This window comes from Vollenhovia emeryi, unplaced genomic scaffold (assembly GCF_000949405.1).
Source record: "Vollenhovia emeryi isolate VEMERY1.0 unplaced genomic scaffold, V.emery_V1.0 DF939172.1, whole genome shotgun sequence".
In the NCBI taxonomy this organism is placed as follows: domain Eukaryota; kingdom Metazoa; phylum Arthropoda; class Insecta; order Hymenoptera; family Formicidae; genus Vollenhovia; species Vollenhovia emeryi.
The window spans coordinates 1,397,996-1,403,995 of NW_011967194.1; the positions used below are offsets into that span (position 1 = coordinate 1,397,996).

At 50.4% G+C, this 6,000-nt stretch overlaps 1 protein-coding gene across 3 annotated transcripts in view; it reads left to right on the forward strand.

Annotated features, from left to right (window-relative positions):
* Positions 1 to 6,000, forward strand: part of LOC105563773 (MAGUK p55 subfamily member 2) — a 73,641-nt gene that overhangs the window by 60,650 nt on the left and 6,991 nt on the right. The window lies entirely within an intron of this gene.

The following is a 6,000-nucleotide window of genomic DNA, read 5'->3' on the forward strand; positions in this document are numbered from 1 at the left end:
GAAATTCTAATGGGAAACGATACCAATTCGCAATTTTCTTCACCTTCCTTGGACGGGTCGTAAACGCGCGAGTGGATGTCATTTCAGTTTGTACACGTTGCGCACACGGCGTGGAACGCGCGTCCGTGTGCTCATCAAGCTGTGTTTACTACGATCGTGGAAATTTATGAGGGGCCTGTCTGCGGTTCTCGCCCGCCGCGGTATCCCTCAGATTCGTTATGTCGTTGAATGAAAGAAATCAAAAACTATCGAAACGCTCGCGCGAACGTTCTGGCCGTCTGCCCGTACGGTCCGTGTCGTTGAACCGTGAACGTGTTCGCCACGTTGATCGATCATTTAGAATGGCGAACGCGACCAAGACTGGAAATAAACCAGCCCAGGTTAAATCAGGGAACATCTTAGCGGCTACGGTGTGTAGTGCACGATTCCGCGGAGAGAAAATGTGCAGTTCTCTAATTTCTAAATATAGTACGAAATCTAGGCTTGCGCAGCCTCCGCGAAGAGCGGGACGGTAACCGATCGTAGAGCGGTAACAATCTCGATCGTTTATACTTATCGCCTGTACTCTCACTTTAACGCCGCGCCAGCAATACATAAATTTAACTTGATGTGTTTATTCGTCGTGGCGAAAGAATATCTCCGCCGCGATGCGATGCTCTCCGAACTGATCTGTCAGCGCTGAAACCTTATATTCTTTTCACTTTGCGAACTCGGTGCACGTCAGACACCCCTTTCGATAGAACCAATAGTTTCGTATTTCTACACGGAGGGAATTTTCTCTTGAAATTTGTCCTGAAAACCATGTAATCGTGGGACAACCACAGACTTCTATATACCACCTATAGACTGCTATCCTCGAGCTGAAAAGTGAGGCAAGAGTTCCGCCATGTCCTGTTAGGTAAATGAAGTGGTATGTCAGTGATACGCCGATGCACACATAGGCCGGTGTTCATAGTCTTTTTTCCCCAGAGTTTTCAACCCGAGGTTAGCACACACAGAAAAATATGTACTACCGGCAAGTAAATATTATTTGTTCCAAGTATTTGACAAGTTTATATATCCGCAAATCTATCATAATGTCGTCGCAAGTGTTATATTTACTCAAAACATATTCTGGTTCTTAATAAGTCTAGTACTTGAAACAAGAATACATAGAATTATTTGACGCAAAATAATTTTGTTTCTTCTGATTTTATTAAAAGAAGCATACGGAATTCTTCAATAAGTTTTATAATTTTCTTTAAAGAAGAATAAATTCTTTCGTTGAGTATAAGATGGCAAGCTTTTCCAAGACTAGTAACAAGTATATCTTAAAACTATTATTAAGAAAATATTCTTTGTTGAAGCAAACCATTACTTAAATGGAATAAAATAAACCGAGTAATTACTTTTCTCGACTGTACAATAATATTTTTCTGTGTGCAGTCTAGTAGTAGAGGAAATTCCTTTATCATGAGATAGGATTCTAATGTGAGATAGTAGGTTTTCAACGTCCAAATTCAATCGCAAATCTTTTTTCGCAACGATTACACGATCTAACGATCAATTCTCCACTAAGCAGAGAAGAGAGATTTCGCTCCAAGGGCAATAAATTCACGGTGGAATCAACAGATGGTGCCTATCAATTTAGCTGAAACTCCGCTATCTCATAGAAGCCTAGCTCACAATAGAGGACTTTCCTCTGTATAGAAGTCTGTGGGGACAACGTGGCATTTCGAAGAGCTTTATGAAAGTTTCTTAAAATTTCAAGAAACTCTCATACAGTTCTTCGAAATGCCACGTTGTCCCACGATCACATGATTTTCAGGATAAATTTTAAGAGAAAATTCTCTGCGTGTACGATTTGGCTTACGGGCGTGGATAATATCACCTCGCTGGAATCCGGTTCGAGTCGGAGGGCCGAGGATCGTTCGTCACTCAGCGTGAAGAAAAAGAGGGAATTTCGGGAACCAAGCGCGTGCCGGAACGTTTTATTTCTCATCCTCGCCTCCTCATGCGTGCCTTCACGCGACACCCACGCTATTTCGGTCGCGACACACTTCCCGCGATCGCAAAGAGAACTGCGAAGAGGAAGACGGCCTTCGAGATTATTACCAGCGATGGGCTGGGAAAACGATAACGCGATGCATGCGTTCCGACTATTCGGAGACTTCCTCGATGAATTGGGTTTTCGCCCTCCTCGGGTATTTCACGTGGAACGAGAGTCTTTTCATTCTCCCTATCGACCGCGTACGCGCGTTTTCCCCTCGTCCGAGAGCCGGAGGGGCCTACATTCCGATAACTCTCCACCACAGACACGCAGGTGGAGCACGTGTGCGACAGCAGGTAAAAGAACGTTCCGGTGTCGAAAGCCGTTAAAGAGTCGGTTCACGTCTCTCACCTCTTACTCCGAAACGAGCCAACAGTGGAAAGTGCCGACGGCCACGGCGCGGCGTCTTTGCGGAAAAGCCAAGTCGGGAAATCTCGCAGAGAGGTCGGGAGGACGTCGAATTGAGACAATTGGTCGATCAATTGAGAAACGAGGTGGTAGAGAAGAGGACGGGGAAAAGAGGACTCGGGTAATCACCTGGACGAGGCAATCCCGTACCGCGTCATCCCGCGGGAAGCGTCATAATCCGCTTGAAGAGGGACGCCGCGAGGCGCGGAAGGAGGGGGGGGGAGGGGAGGATTGAGATTTACAGTCGCTCAATTGGCGAAATTGCTATCTTTCTCTCCGTAATAATAATTACGGTTAATTGGCCGCGACCTCCCGCGGGACCTCTTGATTGGGCGTAGGTCACAGGCGCCTAGCGAGCGGAGTCATCGCTCGTGCATGTCGCAGAAATCCAGGCGCGAGCATGCGTGTCGCGACGGCGATGTGTTTTGTAAGTCCGTAGCGTGCGCGACGGGACGATATGTAATTTCAGTCGGTGAGTCGGCTTTGTGATCGCGCACCGGAGGAAGTGGGAGAGAGAGGCACACACACACACACACACACACACACACGCGACATGCGTGTCGCTCCACGTGTGTGGGTGACAGGACTGTACGCCTGGGCTCCGACGTGGCTCGAGATGTACGTACATTTTTTCCCCCTTTTATCTCTCGCACTCACGTCGGGTGAAGATCCCGTGACTGGACCCGCTGATCTAGGGCGTGTATAGGCATTACCTTCGACGCGAGAACGGTTCTCTCCTCCCGCTCGCGAATACAAACAATAGCGGGTACCAATTTCGCTGATCGCCGCGCGTTCAGTCGCTGGACGTTACGTCACTCGGTTGACGTTGCTTGCGACTTCGCGCGAACTGCCGAGTCCTCAAAACGGTGACACATTTAATAATGGGGCGTTCAAGTGTTCCCGGTTGTTAAATGACTATGCAACCGGTCGACTTCGGTCGACAATGGGAGCAATTTGTTTTCAGACTCGGAGTGTGTCTTTACGACCTAAAAATATATTTTCTTTCTACCTGACGTGGAGTCCGGGGTGATTAGTTCGCGCTGAATAAGGTCTTTTCTTCTCGTTTACGAGGCAAACAATCGGAGCCGAGTACGACGCCATCGCGACGCAACGAGAGTCTTCACCTGCTCCTAAAGTACTTTCGATAAACGTCAAATTATGCCGAAAGAGGAGCATCGACGTCGTTTCAATTACGACTATCTTCTACAAACCGGATTACTCGTGGAGACTCGCGATAACGAAATGCCTCACTTGTGTAAAAGCGTTTTCCAAATTGAAAGTGGTAGATAAGCGGACGTTCCGTATTCATCTTTTGCATTTTCTTCACGGTAACGAGGAATATTCATCGTTTGTTTTACGGCGCACTTTTAAGTTCCGAAAACGTTTGTGCGTTCACCGAGAGGTGACTCCGAAGACTTGAATTAGAAAACTGTGCCAAGTCCTGTCAAAAGGCTAACGCATCCACGACCGCATCCGTCGTCACATTCCCCCGTTTAATTTAAAGTGGGACCTGGATAGAATCACGATTCGTCAGCTCGGTTTGACTCCGAAGGCTTGAATTATAGAAATGTACCAAGTCCTGTCAAAAGGCTAACGCACCAACGATCGCATCAGTCGTCATATTCCCTGTTTAATTTAAAGTGGGGCTTGGACATAATCATAATTCGCGAACTCAGGTGAGGACGAGGAGGCCACGACAAATGATAGAGTCAAGAAGGAGGCTGCAGAGGGAGGCCCGGGGCGTCCGGAGAGACGCGCGATTTCGCTCCGCGGACGACCTTGAAGCGGTGGCACCGGACGAACGCGCTACGTTCCTGGAGCGAACGTAGCGGAGTGTTGCATGCCAGGAGAAGGAAGGGCCCCCACCTGTTTCAGAAACGGCAGACGACTCGCCTGAACGGGCTGCCTGTGCGGAGGGAGGCCAGACGACGTCAGTAGGCGCGGCAGACTTTTCTGACTTGCTGCTCGTACGCGAGAGTGTGTCGCGCGACGCAACGAACCCGGGGCGCACCTCCCTCGTCAGCATCCTGCGTGGCCGCCTCTGCCACCCCGTGCGACAGATCCGCTTTTCCCTCCGTTCGAGAGCCGAGCTCTCCCTCGGCCGATCGATACCCACGTCGCGAGGGCACCGACCACGACCACAGTCAGAACCGCTTAGCTTCGCCAGTCCGCACGGAGCAGCGCGTCGCGACTCTTTGTCCAGGTGAGACGCCGCTCCCGTGGAACGCGGGAAGCGCATAGTTCGCGAGAGAGGCGTCTGTCGGAGCGGACGGGGGATCCGAGCAGTCATTATCCTCAATTTTCACGTCGCTCCGCTACCGCGAGGTGGAACGTAGCCGTTCGCGAAGAGGTGTGCGACTGAAGAGGCGCGAAAGTACCGTTAGTGGCGCAATCGGGACAGGGTTTCGGGCGCGCGATAACGACGGGGTGGTCGAGGGAATCCGTGGGGCCGTATGGCTATCTGCCGATCGCCAGCGAACTGGGATAAACCCGGTAGAAAGGCGTCGGGGAACAGTAGACGCGAGCGGGATAGAGCGTGGTCGACTCGCCCGATGATGATCGGGAGAGAAACGAAGGGACTCGCTCGCCTCGCCGTAACTCCGTTCTTGCCGCGTGATCCATGCGGCAAGAGGCGCGGCCTTTTTTTTGCGAAGATCGTTCGCAGATCTCCGCGGAGCGCCTCGTGCTCTCTCGCAGGAGAGAAACGAATTCCGAGCGATTCGTCTCGCGAAGGATCTCCACAGCGGAGCGGATAAATAAATGCCGTGGCTTTATAGTCCATAAACACGCGAGTGCGGCGCGTTTCGGACTCGCAGCCTCCGATAAATCTCCGCGTCTCCCCTTAAAGACCGAATCAGACTAGCAATTGCCAACTCGGATTGGATTGGGATTGGCGACTGGCGTTTAGTCCTCTAGCCAATGAGAGTCGACTAAATCGCTGGCTGTTTTGCTCTCATTGGCTAGAAGACAATCGTCGATCGTCAATCCCAGTTGAATCCGAATCAGCATTGCTAGTCTGATTCGGCCTTTACGCAATCGGACTCGGTGCGCGAGAGTCCGCTCGGGATAAACGGAACGGGAGAAAATGACCGCTTGATGATCCGCGACGAAGCGATAAATCTTGCGCGACGAGCGTCGATTTACGGATTTTCGCGTTTGAACCTCGCGAGCACGTGGGCGACGCGCGTTGAGCAAATAAGTTGAACGAGTACTCGACGTTTTGAAAAATTTCCAAAGAAACAGTCGCAGTCCTCGCGGCCCGTTTAATCGCCGGGAGAAATTGTCCGTGACGCGCGTTGATGAGGAAACTCTCTCTCGTCTGACCGGTAACGCGCGCGTGTGTAATAATCGTCGTAGTTTGCGATTCTCGAGAGGAAATAATACAACGGTGAATCATCTCGTTCTATCACGACAATCTACTACATCTACGTTACTACGTCACCGTGCACGATAATCCGCGAAGTGATCGAGTGGAGGGGGACAATTCTGTAGCTTACGTTATAGTGAAAATGCTACAAGTGCGATGCCCGTGCTTGTCCACGATGCTAGAGTCCAAGTTCTAG